This window comes from Nicotiana sylvestris, chromosome 7, assembly GCF_000393655.2.
Source record: "Nicotiana sylvestris chromosome 7, ASM39365v2, whole genome shotgun sequence".
NCBI classification, from domain to species: domain Eukaryota; kingdom Viridiplantae; phylum Streptophyta; class Magnoliopsida; order Solanales; family Solanaceae; genus Nicotiana; species Nicotiana sylvestris.
The window spans coordinates 45,006,430-45,023,830 of record NC_091063.1 but is presented as its reverse complement, the minus strand read 5'-3'; the positions used below and the strand labels follow the sequence as shown (position 1 = coordinate 45,023,830).

Sequence of the window (17,401 nt, the reverse complement as noted above, 5' to 3'; positions counted from 1 at the left end):
AATCTTCATATTCACTTTGATCTTTTGGATCAATTGTTTCATCAATAGCTAAATATATTTTTTCATTAGTCGGGAATAGAGAAATTAGCATGTCATTTATTTCATCAACGAAGTCATTTTTGTAGTTAGAATTGCACGAGAAGTAATAAAGGAAGTATTTTGAATGAGTTAAATATAAATCGGGATAAGTAACTTTAAATAGATGATTCAAGGAATCTTTTTCAGTGGTGAAAGGTATGATCAGAGGGTGTGGAATTTCTATTTTGTTCTTATCATTTTTTCTTTCTTTTCCATTACCAATTCTCATTAAATATTCACAAAAAGCTGGGTTTGCTTTCGCACGCATATTTTCAGACAACTGTAATTTTTCAAGTTGATGCCAAATTTCAGAACATAGTAAGCTTTTACGAACAAAATCTTCCCTTTGTCCACCACGGACAACGAGAAGAGTTTGTCTAAAATCGCCACTGAATACAACAACTTTTCCGCCAAACAACATAGTTGTTTCCATTAAATCTCTAAGGAGCAAATCTACTGCTTCAATCATTTCTTTTTTCGCCATTGAAATTTCATCCCATACTACTAGTTTTGCATCTCGAATCAACGATGCCAATGAACTTTGTTTGCTAATATTGCAACTAAAATTTCCATCAACATCAATAGGTGTCACGACCCGATCCTCGAACCCGATCGTGATGGCGCCTCTCGTGAAGACAAGGCCAGCCAGACCAAAATGGAATACCTCTTTTAAACAGTTAATCATCATAAACAGTAATAACATATAATATAATGCTCATAAATTACGGAATTTAACGATAATAACAGCAGAAACCATCCCGACACAGCCCAAACCGGGGTGTCACAAGTCATGAACTACTACATAATCTACTATAGGTCTACAAAGTACGGAATCCGATACAACAGTTTGAAGAAAACATAAATGATAGAGGATAAGAGAATCAAGGGAATGCGGACGTCAACAGCTACCTCGTAACTCCAAATCACTGCCTAGCCTGGAAGGAATCAGCGCTCAGGTGCGGACCCTGCTATACCTGAATCTACACACATGGTGCAGGGAGTAATGTGAGTACTCCGACTCAATGAGTAATAATTACAAATAATGGCTGAAAGTATGAAAACACGTAAAGGCACAAAGCAATTCCATATCAAGCAGTAAAATCACTTAAAGCAGTAAATCAATGAAGAAATCAAATGATATTCCTTTTTAAAACAAGTAAAAACAGGTAATTTAACAGGTAATTAACAAGTAGAAATTTGCCCCTCGGGCACAGTATCAATCGCTCAGCATAGTATCAGCCCTTCGAGCTCACACTCAGTACAGTATCAACCCCGCGGGCTACCTCACAATCACTCAGCATAATGGTCAGCCATTGTTACCTGACCAACTTTCATCAAACAGTGTCATTATTACCACTGTTTCAAATCACATGGGTACCCGCGCTCACTGTGGGTGTGCAGACTCCGGAGGGGCCCCTTACGGCCCAAGCGCTATATCAAGCCACCTCGTGGCATCATCATTCAGCATATCCTCACATCACTCAAACCACCGCATGGCATAAATAGTATCTCAGGCCCTCGGCCTCATATCACTCAGCATATCCTCACATATGGCCCTCGGCCTCACTCAGTCCAGAAATTATCATAAGCCTCTTGGGCATTAGTAAAACAGTAGTTCTCAGCCTAAAACATGATGTAGAAATATCATTTAAGTTTCAAATCTGAGTAAAAGTGGCTGAGTTTGTAAAACAGTAGATATCAACAGGACTGAGTTCAAATAATAAGTCAAGCAGTAAGGAAACAGTGATAAAAATCCCCGAAGGGTTCAAATAGTTGGCACGAAGCCCAAATATGGCAATCAGCCCAAATCATGATGATAACAAATGAATTTCAGTCAAATATTCAGTAAAGTCATCAATCGGGATGGACCAAGTCACGATCCCCAGTAGTGAAAGACCCCACACTCATCATCCAGCGCGTATCTTGCCTCAATATAGCACTACGATGTGCAATCCGGGGTTTCAAACCCCCAGGACATCATTTACAACCATTACTCACCTCGAACTGACTAATTCTCTAGCTCACGATGCCTTTGTTCCTTGAATTGGCCTCCACGCGCGTCGAATCTATCCAAAATCAGAACGAATACATCACAATATGCTAAGGGAACAAAGCCCAAGCGAAAACATTCGAAAAATATCAAAAATCTCGAAATTAGCAAAACCTGAGCCCCGGGCCCACGTCTCGGAATCGGGTAAAATTTACATTTTCAGAATCCTCATACCCTCACGAGTCTAACCATACCAAAATTATCCAATTCTGATACCATTTGGTCCTTCAAATCATCATTTTATATTTTTGAAAGGTTCCACAATTTTCTTCCCAAATTCAATCTCAAATCACGAATTAAATGATGAATTCAATGATAGATTCATGTACTCTAACCAAATCTGAGTTAGAATCACTTACCTCGACCAATTTCTTGAAAAACCTTCGAAAAATCGCCAAAATCCGAGCTCTCTAGGTCAAAATATCAAATAAAACCCAAAACCTCTTATTTATAGAGTACCCCTCGGATTCCGACACTGCTGACCGCACAAAAATGACCGCGGTCCGCGCAAAACCAGCGGGGTCCGCACAAAAACGACCGCGGTCGCGCAGGTCTTGCTCTGCAGGGACATGCTTTAGTATTTTGGCCATAACCTTCGCTACAGCTATCCAAATTACCTTTCTGGAAACTAGACACGAAGGGCTACAACTTTCGTTTTTGAATCACCTCAAAATTCCTTGTGGATCAAAAGATATGAGCTTCCGAAGTAGGACCAGCAACTTGCAGTCTTCACGACCGCGGCCGCGGCCACTTTGACGCGACCAGCACTAGGCCAGCGCGAAAAGGATCACGGTCCGCGCCAAAACTGCTGCTCCCTCCATTTTTCTAAGTTCCGGGGTGTCCGTACTCGCTCAAAACTCACCTGAGGCCCCCAGGACCTCAACCAAAAGAACCAATGCATCCTAAACATTATTCAACCTCGTTCCAATCATCAAAACACTTCGACTAACACCAAAATCATCAAATCACATCGAATTCAAGCCTATGAATCTCAAGAACTTCCAAATTCCATTTTTGATCAAAAACCCAACCAAACCACGTCCGAATGACCTCAAATTTTGCAGACAAGTCCAAAATGACATAACGAAGTTACAGAAACTCTCGGAATTCCATTCCGACCCTCGGATCAAAATCTCACCTATCAACCGGAATTCGCCAAAATACTAACTTCGCCAATTCAAGCCTAATTCTACACTGTACCTCCAAAATCACTTCCGATCACTCTCCCAAGTCAAAAATCACCTCCTGAAGCTAACCGAACCATCGGAACTCACATCCGAACCCTCTAACACATAAGTCAACATCCGGTTTACTTTTCCAACTTAAGCCTTCTTAAAAGGGACTAAGTGTCTCATTTCTTACCAAATCCTCTCCGAACTTGAACTAATCATCTCGATCCCATAAAACACGGATAATGAAGCGTAAAGAAGCTAAAATGGGGGAAATGGAGCGGTAACTCATGAGACGACTGGCCGGGTCGTCACAATAGGTATTTTAAATCGGGAATGAGCAGTTCGGCCTCTAGGAAGAAGTGAAGCATCAACACCTGAACTCGCAGTCACTAATGCTATAAATATATATGTCTCACTGTAGCTAATAAGGCAAAATATAAAAAGTTTTTTCCAGTTCCGCCCGTACCATCAATGAAGAATGCTCCGAGTTTATTTGAGAATACCGTATCAAGGATTGCATTATAAGCTCTTTTTTGTTCAATGTTTAGTTTATATGGTAATATAGATCTTCTTCATTAATGATAATATTCCTTTCAAAATGTACATCTTTAGCTTCTTTGGCTATTGGAGATGATTGGATTTTGCCTTGAGTTAGTTCAAATTCGTTGATATCACGACCCATTGAGTGAAGAATATCATTAATATGATTTAGCACTTTGTAACGAATTTCTCTTGTATGCATGTTCGGGAATTTTTTGAAATCTTCAGACATCAAGCATTCAAATTTTCCCACAACTCTCTTTGATTTACGGGATTGCAATAAACTAATAGTATAGCAAATAAGTGCCTTAAACTGTGTGGCATTTGGTAACATACTGCTTCTGACATGCATTCTATTAAATTATTATCGCAAAGTAATAATCCTCTTTTTTCGGCGGCTTCTCTAAATGTGTCACAAGTTACTCCATTTACAGTTCGCAAATTTTTATACGATTTTGGTCCTCTTACGTTCATTAAGAGCAATCTAAGAAAGTATCTTTCTCCTTCGGTTGGACGACATGTTACAACTCTACCAATAGCAAATCCTTGTTGGCGACGTGACCACATTTTGTATGTTGTGGACCAAACAAAATGTTCTGGAAATTCTCGATATAATAAATTCAAATTCATAGCATCTTCGTTTTCGCTTTTCATTGTGAAAAATTTAGTTAACATTGTTTTTTTAATCACAGGATTATTTACGATTCTATTAATATTATTTGTATTTTTGAAGGAAACAATTTGTTGTCCATCAAGATGGAGTTGAAGATGGTATACATTTGGAATCATTTCACTGATAGGAAAAGCGAATATGCGCCACGCAGCCTCAGGTGGTGTCACCATCTAGCAGATTGATATTCCTTTATTTCATCTACTTCTACGTTCACATCGTTAGGATGTACGTGAAATGCAATTTTATCATGTCTTTTGCAAATATATTTGTAAATGTACTTAACAACTTTAATATCATAGCAAATCTCCACATTTATTGGCAAATAAATTTACTAAGTAAGAATGGATTGTAGGAAACAATCCATGAATTATCAAAAAATTATCCTCTAATCTCCACACATTTTCCCGTGTTTCGTCTTCTATAAATAGGATATGAAATTTTTTCTTTAGTTATCTGTTCAGCAAACTCTTTTGGAAACTTGAATTTACATTGACCGTTTTTTTCTTCATACTGGGACTTGCTGGGTTTAATTGACCGCAAGGACCATGTAGCATGTGTTGTGTAACAAGCTTAAATAAAGCAGAGTTTCTCTTAGGATCTGGTAATTCAGCACAAACAAATTGATCATACGCTTCTGGAGTCAATATTTTGTATTTTTCATCGAGTATAATAAGAAAATGAGCATGCGGAAGTCCCCGTTTTTGGAATTCTATTGTGTACATAAATGCAGCAACTTTACCAAATATTTGTCTTTTTAGTATATCTTTTTTAAGTTCTTCTAGTTTTGCTTGAAATATTCGGCTAACTAAATCGGGTCTATTTTGGGCCTTATCTGTCGATAATAAGTTTTCTTGAATTTCAGGCCAACAAGGGTTGCATGTCATAGTTAGAAATATATCGGGTATTCCAAAACGTTGTACTAATGCAATAGCATCCATATATCGACGATGCATATCTCTTGGTCCTCCTGTAAAGCTAAGTGGAAGTATTCTATTTTTACCTACTTGTGAGCCTTCTCTCTCACCGCGACGTAAAAGATCTAAAAGTCCAGCTAATACGTCCATTCTGAACAAGTCTTGATTGAAAAAAGCGAAATCTAATCTTTGAGTTTCAACTTTTATCCATTCGGCTACAACATATTGTTGTAATAATCTTCCTAAATGTAAGATTATATTTTCATCATCTCTAATTTTGAGTTGATAACAATAGTATTCACGGTAAGAAACGGTATCTCTTTTTCGTTTGCCTTTTTGCATCACTTCAGCTTCCATGTCAAGCAATCCATCAATTGAAGTCATATTGGTTACACTTGGCAATTCTTCGTATTCACAATACAGATGTGTTCTAGAAGAGGTAGCTGAAGGCTTAAGTTTTCGAATACCACAATGCCAACCATTTTGCTCGTAGGGGAACAATAATGGATATTACAATGGGTCATAACATCCGTAGTAATAGTTTACCAGCTGGCTTCTATCACTTTTTGTATATATTCGGATATGTTGAGTAGGGATACAATTATTGGTATCTTGTTCTACCCATATTCCTTCCACATCCGATGTAGTTGGTAGATTGTATATTCGTTGATCTAGACCAACATCACACTTAAGCACAATGTAGAAATCTGATAATTGGGGGATATTTATTAAGGATTTCAAAAACGTAGAGTAAGGATTGATTTTTAATATTTCCATTAAATTTTTCACAGTACACTCGTTCAATTTATTGGAACATGCCATTCGATTGCTCACTTCATTTTTATTATCATAGAAATATAATTGAAGATTTTTTCCTTTTTCATTACTTGGTATCAAGTCATTTATGAAATGATACATTTGTCCCTGAACTCGAAACGTGTAAATACCTTTATTCCTCTTTGCCAACTCTTTGTCATAGCTTACTCCCAGAGATGTGGACACAAATATATTATTGTATGTTCTTATGTAGGTTCGAAAATGCTTTGATTCTTCAGTATTTCCTAAATATAAATTTCTTAACTCTTGTGGTACTTGATGTGAAATTAGCTTAACAGTGCCTTTACGACAACAGAATGCCGGTGGTTTGTATTCAAATTTTTTGGCTCCGCAAAATTTGCATTTTGGAATTGTGTTTAACATAACATAATCAGTTGATGTTTGGATTGTTGTTGTCTCTTTAATATATTGTTCATGATTTGTATTAGATGTAGATCCTAAGATACAACAATAATAAGTGTAAGCATATAATTTAATAGTTATAAATGCATACATGTATTTATAATTGCATGTACCATCAAAAAATGACAATTTAGCTCTCTAACCTGTTTCATATATTGAATGTCCCACAAAAGGAAGATATTGCTCGCTTGAAATATTAGCACCTATAGAAAATGATGCGTTAGCGGAGCTCTTAATTAGCGATCAAGCAGGATGTTACCGGCCGCTTGTTTCAGCTTTATTTGCTCGTGCTCGCGCTAGGAGAGCCTCCTTTTATCGTCTTGCATCATTCTGTATAATTTGTGTTGCCTAGTCTTCTTGTCAACATGTATTTTTTTCGAGTTGTCAATTTTATGGTTTTTACTCGACATTTCACTCGTCTACTTCCTAAATGGGAAATGTCACGTACATATTTACATTACCGAATGTAAAAAAATCCACATATGGAATAGCCCAAAAGCTGCACATAGTATGTACGCTTACATTTTTTAGAAAACCCCACGTAAAAACGTACAATATCTATAAATAGATAAACAGAGATTAGAAAATTTACCTTCTGGTTCAAGTGCTACTGCATAACAAAAGTAGAACGTAGCCACAATAGATCACAAGAACTGCAATGACAAAGAGAATAAATTGTCATGCACAACAGAGCCGAAAAAGCAAAGAACAAATAGAGGTCTCATATTAAACTTTGTATACATATAGTAACAAAATAAATAGACTTGAAGCAGTAATTAATAAAGAATACTCATTTTATAAAACATAAGTCCACCAATCCATAGACCTATCAAAATAACTTTGAAACCAAAAACAATTCATTCAATATATATGTGATGAATGACATAGCTAGAAGCACATAGAATTACAATCCAAAGGAAAAGCTTTTCCATTCTAATAATGAGACAGAAATAAATAACAAAAACTAATATTAGCTTTGAAGTTTCCTGAGAAATAATTCAAACAAAAACAAAATCATTCATGTTTAAGTAATTCCACTCTAATTATAATCTTAAACTCCTCAAACTCCTTAAATTTTCAGCAGCACCTATCAAATGACTATTATCAACATCAAAAAGCAATCTTAAATCAAGCTTCTGTAAATTAATACAACATTGGCTTTGACTCAAGAAATGAAGCAACCCCTCTTTACTGCCACCAATTTTAACAAAATCCCAGCAACAACTGCTCTACAAGTTCTTAATTCCATTATTTATACTGCAAAGGCAAATGAGTAATGAATTTCTTAAACCAGAAGAAGATGCATATTTTAACATGAACTGAACTACTTCAAAGGTAAAATTTATATTAATATTTGTCTTTAATAGTCTATTTAAACTGTCATCAGTTCATAGAAAAGCACATGACATAGCATCATAGTCTAATTTGACCAGTAGCTACATAGCATCAAAGAACATCGAACACAACAGATGATAACAAAATAAATAGACTTGAAGCAGCAATTAATAAAGAATACTCATTTTATAAAACATAAGACCACCGATTCAAACTTATGATACAAATTAACTAATTTTTTATGCATCACAAGATGCAAATATTCATTAGTAGAGTTCGACACCAGGCCACTGGCTATGAAATTGAGAAGCATGGAACGAACCCAACAAACACATAAAAAGAAAAAAAATGAGTAAAAAAGGAGAACAAAACTGGGAAGAGATTGAAAGAAAACCATGTTGCTATCATCGTACAAATACATCACTGGTTCCTATGTGCACCAGCACATGCACAAATGCACACACACACACAGGTACTTAAGATTAGGACAAGATGAAGAGATTGAAAACAGTAAATGATCGGAGGAATCTACGATGGCTGAGATTGTAATAGAGACAGTAAACTGAGAAAGTGAAGAAAGAAACGGAAGCGAAGGGAGGCGCCGAAATATTTCTTGAAGAAGTTCATCACAGAGAAGCGTATCCATTCTTGTACTTTGCAGACACAAAAAATCAACTGATTTCTATAGTCTAACAAACAGAATTTGTTTTTTTGATTTCAATTCATCTCCGGAAAAAAAATCCTAATTTCATCCATCAAACCCTAACTCGAAAATCTGTAATTAATTCACTCTGTTCTAACGAATTTGAAACAAAAAAGAAGGAGAAAGAGATAGAAAACAATAAAATTTATATTAAGTAATAAGAAAAGCACCTGCACAAGTTGAAGAGATGAGGAAGACGAAGATATCTGAAGCTCTGTAAATTGTGATGTACACAAATCGAGTAAAACCCAACTCTGTAATAACGTAAACGCTACACGTAGTAGTTGGGTAGATATAGAAAAGCCACGTATACAGATAAGCTCAAAAGTCTAATATACCCTCAAACAAATCTTAAATTACCCATAAGCAAGCATGTCGAAACTCTTAGAATGTCTTTTATGGTACATTCTAATGGCCAGGATATGGGTAATGATCCCTGTACCAGGAGGTTCGCCATAATTGGTGATTTTTTTTTAAATCTAGGGTATAATTGAGAAAACTATTGTTTGCAAATGCAAAGCTATAATAATATTTTGAATAATAAGCATGGACCATGTTCGAATTTCATAAAGGCATACAAAGAAAATAGAAATACAAATAACCAAACTCAGCGGAGTTGTTGCCATCCCCGGCGAAGAAGCAATTTAAAGGTTATCTTCTCTGCTTCAGTAAATAAATTTCTATTATTTTTCTCTTATGCGATCCTCTTAATAATAACATAACTAATATATACCCATTATATTTTCATCACCAAAAAATGAGTGCAAAAAAAATAAGAAAGAAGAAACAAAACTCACCTAAAGTGAATACTACAATTGAGGGTTACAGACAAACTGCACTAAAGAGGAGAAATTTGAAATTACACCTAAAATTACACCAAACAAATATTGAAATCCCTAAATTACCATACTCGTCTTTCTCCAAGTCCCATTTTTTCTCAAACAAATATCAAAGTTCGTAAACTACCAAAGAAGGGAAAAAACTCAAAATTGGAAGTAATTATGATTTGCTAAGAGAGAACTGAAGAATCTCTCTCTCTCTCTATATATATATATATGAAAAAGAAAGAAAATTGAAAGATATTATTACCGACGATTATGTTGGAATCTAATCTCGCTAGAGAAGAGGTTTCAGACTCAATCGTCCATATTCATGTGTGAACTTCAACACTCTCAATTGTTTGGTACATCTATTAGATCAAAGTTCTTAAAATTCCAATTTCAAAAATTAGGTTAAAATCCCAAAAGTTTTAATAATAATTTAAAGTGGAAGAAGTTACCTACATGCAACACTTCATGGATAATAACAAATGGAGCAGCCAAGGAAGTAGAAAAACTAATATGCTTGGTGTTACAATATGGCAGCCTTCGATTTAGCATACATCAGCCATGAAATTGCAAAATAAAAAAAGTACATAGAAAACCACCGAAGTTCAATACTAAGCATGCTTAGAGTTTAAAAATACAGTTTTACCATTGAATTTAACACATACTTGCCATAAGATTGAAAAGTTAAAAATCATGCAGAGAACCCAAAAGAAAATAGGGCAGAAATTAAAAGAATAAAAAAAGTATTTGGGGAAAATCAGAAAAGAACCTACAACAATCACTGAACTTCAGAATCAAAACTAACAATGATGAAGAAAACCCAAAATGGAAAAAGAATGAAGGAAATGCAAAATTTGTTGAAAGCATACTTGTACCTAGATTTGTGAGCGAAGAGAATCAGGAAGAAGATGTGAGAATCACTCTCAAAATTAAAGGATAACTTGATTATGTTGTCTGCTAAAAATACACGTTGAGCCATCTATTACTTACGCGTAGAGTTTGTATAGACAAACCTAGACACGTACTATATGCTGATTGTAAGAATTTAGGCGAAATTACTAATATACCCTTGAGCTTTTTAAAAATGACATGAAACACACATGTCGAAACTCTTTCTCTTCTAAAGAGGAGAAAAGAAGAGCTAAGTGTGGTCGACCAAGGGCAAATTTGACATTTCTCTCAATTATAAAAATGCTTTCTTGTACTTGCTCTTCCGGTGCTTCTCCCAACATAATTCTAGAACAATTGGTTCTTTTAAAGAATGGCTTTTTGAGTTCTCTACACATTTCATGTTAGCTTTATTTCTTCTGGTTCTCTTCCTGACTCCCGAATTTCACAACTGAAATTCATGGTTGATGTCCCCATTATTTTATCTAATTCTATCCTCAATTTCACTGCTGTTGGCCCAAGAACAGGTGATGTTTTGAAGACTGACAAAAGAACTCAGACATGGACCATGTCCATCTTGTGAAGCATAGTCATGATCAGCTTGTACATGTGAGATGCACGTGAAAGAGATAAGTCTAACTAATCAAGCTGCAATATCTCTTGATCTGATCGAAAAGGTTGCATATTGGATAAGGAGAGAAAGACTCCTTACATGAAGAGAACGCAGTTTAGGATGAAGATAACGTTAGAGTTTGAGATCATCATGAACTCTACTACGATAGAAGAGTAGCAATTGAATCTCACTCAAACCCTGATTACTAATCTATTAATGTCAGTGTTGTTCTCTTTTACAGGTAGTGCACATAAGTAGAAGTTAAACTTAAAATGAGAGCAAAAGAGTAAGGCGATTTTGTAAGCAATTTATGTGTGATTTGAGTGTGCAATCCTGAAGCTACTTGAACGAGATTGAAGGACCAGTTCCATTGTGTCTACCTTTTATTCTAGTTCAATTGTAGTAGGTGATTTAACATTGTACCTTTCAGCTTTCATAGAAGCAATTGTATTAGGTACCTAGAGTGTTCAAGTTATATCTAACTTGAAGTTGTCGCAACAGTTGAGGCTGTGTGCCACAACGGGATTAGAGTTAATCCTTAGGTTTACAAAGAGTTTTTGTAAATGCTGTTTTGGCTCAGTGATTTTAGTGGAAGTTTGGGAAAATCCTACTAAGTAGTAGGTCGTGATTTTTTTCACCTTTTGAGTCAGGTGTTTTTCACGTAAAATTGTTGTGTTCTTTATTTTCTATATTTATTATTCCGCAAATAGTAGTAGTTGGAACACCTAGAAGAACCAGGTTCTTCTATAGTTCAGTTAAGTGAAAATTGGGTGCCACACAAATCCTCTTCCCCTCTCTTGTGTGGTATTGACGCTTAAAATATCAATTGGTATCAAAGCGGGTTATCCTTGAAGAGGCTAACACCTTAGGAAAAGAACAAAATGAGTGCACCACCTAGAAACTAGGAAGGGCAATCCACTGCTAGGCTTTCACTCTTTAATGGTCAGTACTATTCTTGGTGGAAGAACAGGATGAGAGATCACATCATAGGAGAAGACTATGAACTTTGGGACATAGTCACTGATGTTCCCCTGGAAACTACAAAGAAGAATGCTGAAGGAGTGGATATGCCAAAGACAAGAGCTGATTGCACTGCTAAAGACTTGAAGAAATGGGAGAAGAATGCCAAGGCCAAGAAATGGCTTGTGTGTGGACTGGGTCCAAACGAGTACAACAGGATTCAAAGTTATACCATTGCCAAGGAAATATGGGACACCTTACAAGTAGCCCATGAAAGAACTCCTCAAGTAAAGAGATTAAGAGGAACACTGCTATATTCTCAATATGAGAATTTCACTATAAAAGAAGGAGAATCTATTCAGGAGATGTACACAAGGTTCACAACACTAACCAATGAACTTAAATCTCCTTGGAGAATTATCCTCGAAGAAGACAAGGTTGAGAAAATCTTGACAAGAGTCTTACTAGTGACTTGGGAAAGCAAAATTACTGCTATTCAGGAATCTAAGAACATTGCTACCCTCAAGCTGGATGAACTGATTGGAAACCTTACTGCCTATAAACTGAGAAGGCAAACCATGAAAATGTATGCACCAACGAAGGAAAGAAATTTGGCTCTCAGAATAGCTGAAGGAGCAGATCTGGAGGACGATGAAATGGCCATGATCACAAGAGACTTCAAAAAGTACTTGATGAGAGGAAAGGGTTCTTCTAGAGGTACAACCTTCAACAAACCAAGGGCTCTTGAGAAATAGACCAACGAGGGTTGCTACAAATGTGGTAAGACTAATCACATGATCAAGAACTATCCTCAATGGGAAATTGAATGGAAGAAGGAAAAGGCTGAACGAAGGAACATGAAGAAGGAACAAGTTCAACCCAAAAGAAACAAAGGTTCAACAAATGCTATGGTTGCTGCTTGGGGAGAAACATCAGATAAGGACTTAGAAGATGAAGCTGGAGATGAACAAGCACTTATGGCCATCGGAGAATCAGATGATGAACACGAGGTAAATGTCCTTCACCTCAAAGACAAGATTAAATTCCTGTCTAAAAAAGGGTTGTCTGAGCTATTGCTAGACATCATTGATGAGTCTGAGGTAATTAACAATGAGAAGGAAGATCTGTCTAGGGAGTGTGTGATCTTAAAAGCCAAGTGCAAAAATCTAGAATCTAGGGCTAGTGAGAGTGATAGTAAAAATGCTGAGTTGAAGAACCAGGTTCTTGAACTTGACACCGGTGTCTTAGAACTTAGGTTTGAAAACTTAAAGCTGAAACTAGGAACAGGTAAAAAGAAAGCTGATCGCACACATCTTGCCCTAGAAGAAAACTTAGAAAAAATGAAGGATGAGTTGTACAGGAAGGATGAGCAGATAAGAGTCTTAAAAGAAGACCTAAGGAAGGTAAAACATGAACTAGATAGAACTTGCAAATGGAATAAGGCTTCTGATGTACTTTCTTGGCTACAAGAACATCACAGTAGAAACAAAAGAGGACTTGGCTATGGGACTCAATCACCTAAGTGGAACCCTAAAAGCAAGTACCTCACACTTCCTAAGAACAAAATTTGCACACACTGTGGCAAGACTGGCCATTACAAAAATGAATGTAATGCAAAAGAAAAGGCCAGTCAAAAGAACAAAGCTTTTGTTCAAGAGAAAAATAGGCTACCTGGGTGGGCTAAAAGGAATTTGATTTATTGCCTATAGAAAGGGACCCAAACTAGTTTGGGTTCCTAAGACTAACCCTTAATTTCCTTTTGCAGGTCCAAGTGAAGGGAAACAACCAAATATGGTACATGGATAGTGGCTGCTCAAAGCACATGACTGGAAGCAAGAACCAATTCCTTTCACTTGAGGACTTAAAAGGAGGTAATGTCTCCTTTGGAAATGGGAAGAAAGGTGAGATTATTGGGGTTGGAAAGGTAGGTAAGACAGACTCATATTCCATTGAGAATGTCTACTTGATAGATGTCTTGAAATATAGCTTAATCAGTGTGTCACAACTGTGTGATAGAGGTAACCTTATAGCATTCACCTCTGCCAAATGCTTTGTAATTAACCTTACCACTGTAAATATTGTTTTGTAGGAAAAAAGAGTTAACAATATTTACATTGTAGATTTGTTCACTCTTTCAGAAAATGAACTCACTTGCTTAAGTGTGTTGGATAATGATTCCCTACTGTGGCACAAAAGACTTGGTCATGCTAGTCTAAATCAACTCAACAAATTAGTCTCCAAGGACTTGGTGATAGGGCTACCTAACATCAAGTTCAAGGAAGACAAAATTTGTGAGGCCTGTGCAAGGGGGAAGCATGTAAGATCATCCTCTAAAAGCAAGAAAATGGTAAGCACAACCAAGACGTTGGAACTGGTTCATATGGATCTCTATGGTCCAATGAGAACATTGAGCAGAGGTGGTAAGAAATACGTGATAGTTCTTGTTGATGATTATTCTAGATTTACCTGGGTACTATTCTTAACATCCAAAGATGAAGCATTTGACATGTTTACTGCTTTTGTTAGAAAGACTTAGAAACAACTAGGTAATCAACTTGTATCCATTAGGTCTGATCATGGAACTGAATTTGAAAATGCTAAGTTTGCTGAATTTTGTGATGAGCATGGTATAGATCATAACATCTCTACCCCTAGGACTCCTCAACAAAATGGAGTAGTTGAAAGAAAGAATAAGACCCTTGAAGACATGGCTAGAACTATGTTTCTTTCTAGTGAACTGCTCCATAGCTTCTAGGCTGAGACTGTAAACACTGCATGAAATATTATCAATAGATGCATGACTAGACCTCTTGTAGAGAAGACTCCCTATGAGTTACTTAAAGGGAGAAAACTAAATATATCCTATCTTAGGACATTTGGATGCAAGTGCTTTGTGCACAGTAATAGAAAGGACTCCCTAGATAAGTTTGATCCCATAAGTGATGAGGGAGTATTCTTGGGATATTCTTCACATATCAAAACATATAAAGTGTTCCATAAAAAAACTTTGTGTGTAGAAGAAAGTGTGCATGTAGTGTTTGATGAAACTAACATTCTTTCTAAGAGACAGGAACATGAAGATGAAGCCATTGGTCTGGTAAAGGATTTGACTGAAGTCTCATTTCAAGTTAAAGTGGCACCAAAAGAAGGAACATGTGATGGAATAGGTTCGTCCATCCAGGGCAACATAACAGGGGGAATTGATCAAAGAGGAATTGAAACCAATCACCTAAAAGAACTTGTTCATGACCCTATGCCTCAGCAACAGAACATGGAAGAAACATCTAGCAGAAATCAGTTGGTTGTGAAATCTCACAAGTATCAAAGTTCTCATCTTATTGAGAACATAATCACTGATCCAACATTTGGAGTCAAAACTATATCACAATTAAAGAATCTGTGTGCTTTTGATGCCTTCTTATCTCTTATTGAACCTAAAAATATTGTTGAGGCTTTGTAAGTTGCAGATTGGGTGAATGAAATGCAAGATGAACTCAATCAGTTCGAGAGAATTCAAGTTTGGCATCTAGTCCCAAGACCCAAGGACAGATCAGTTATTGGCACAAAATGGGTCTTCAGAAACAAACTTGATGAAGATGGAACAGTTACAAGAAACAAGGCAAGACTGGTGGTCCAAGGTTACAGCAAAGAGGAGGGTGTAGATTATGATGAGACTTTTGCTCCAGTTGCAATACTAGAGGCAATAAGACTCCTCATAGCCTTTGCAACACACATGGAATTCACTCTTCATCAAATGGATGTCAAAAATGCCTTCCTGAATCGCTACCTAAAAGAAGAAGTGTTTGTGAAACAACCTCCAGGGTTTGAGAGCAAGGAATGTCCTGAGCATGTGTACAAATTAGACAAGTCTCTCTATGGACTCAAGCAGGCTCCTAGAGTATGGTATGAATGACTGTCCAAATTTCTGCTTGAACATGGCTACAAAAGAGGTAAAATTGGCAGTACCATATTCTTAAGGGAAAAAGGTAAGGATCTCCTTATGGTACAAATATATGTTGATTACATAATCTTTGGGGCCACCATTGATAAACTAAGTAAGGATTTTGCCAAATTAATGGGGAGTGAGTTTGAAATGAGTATGATGAGTGAGCTTAACTTTTTCTTAGGCTTACAGATCAAACAAAGCCCAAATAGAACCATGATCCATCAGCAGAAATATGCAGAAGAGCTGATCAAAGAGTTTAAAATGGATGAATCAAAGGAAATAAACACCCCCATTACAACTGCCACTAAATTAGACATAGATGAACCTGGTTCATCAATTGATCAGAAGTTGTATAGGGGTATGATTGGTTCAATTTTGTATCTTACTGACAGCAGACCTGACATAGGTTTCAGTGTAGGGCTTTGTGCTCGCTTTCATGCTAATCCAAAAGAGTCTCACTTGACTATTGTCAAGAGGATATTGAGATATTTGAAATGCACCACTGATATGTGTCTTTGGTACCCTAAAGGTAGTAATTTCAATCTAGTAGGATATGCTGATGCTGATTATGCAGGTTTCCTTGTGGATAGGAAAAGCACCTTAGGTATGGCTCACTTTCTTGGTTCATGTCTTATATCATGGGTCACTAAAAAGCAAAATTCAGTGGCCTTATCCACTGCTGAGGCTGAATATGTTGTTGTTGTCTCTTGTTGTGCTCAATTGTTATGGATCAAACAGCAGCTGGTAGATTTTGGCATTGAAGTTGGTTGCATTCCTATATTCTGTGATAACACTAGTTCTATAAGTATGACAAAGAACCATGTTCATCATAAGAGGACTAAGCACATAGATGTTAGACACCACTTCTTAAGGGATAACTATGAGAAAGGATTGATCTCCATAGAACTTTGTGCTACTGATAACAAATTACTGACATATTCACTAAAACACTGAGTAGAGAAAACTTTGAGAGGAATAAGTTGGAATTAGGGATGATTAAGATCACCTAATAGGTCCAGCTCAGAATACACAATGAAAAAAAAATTAAATTTTTTTTGGCTAGGAACTCTGAACATGTGTAAATATCTAGATTAATTCTTACTCAACTTCATACTTTAATTAGTATACTCATGTGACATGTGTTAATATGACTCACTGATCTCTTACAAAAAAAATTCTATTATGGCATTTGAGGCATATTCAAGAGAATTCTAAATGAAGAACCTGGTTCATCAGTATGGGTTCATATGAAAGCTAAGGTATGTTTTCTATACTCTACACAATTAGAAATAATAATATTTAAATCATGAGAAAAAGTCCTATAATTGTTCAATTCCTAAAAAATTCGATCCGTTAGCTTTGAACCAGTTCCGTCCGCCTAGAACTCTAAACCGAAGAATTGCCTAAAATCTAGGGAAGATAAAATGATCATTCAAAATCTGGAATTTCAGGGTGATTAGACC

At 36.4% G+C, this 17,401-nt stretch overlaps 1 long non-coding RNA gene across 1 annotated transcript; it reads right to left on the bottom strand.

Annotated features, from left to right (window-relative positions):
- Window positions 1-905: 905 nt before the first annotated feature.
- Window positions 906-10,495, bottom strand: LOC104211409 (uncharacterized). Its single transcript, XR_011400844.1, has 3 exons — window positions 10,407-10,495; window positions 7,259-7,319; window positions 906-1,058 (listed from the first exon to the last, which is right to left on the bottom strand). It is a non-coding gene; the product is annotated as an uncharacterized lncRNA (long non-coding RNA).
- Between the last annotated feature and the right edge of the window lie 6,906 nt (window positions 10,496-17,401).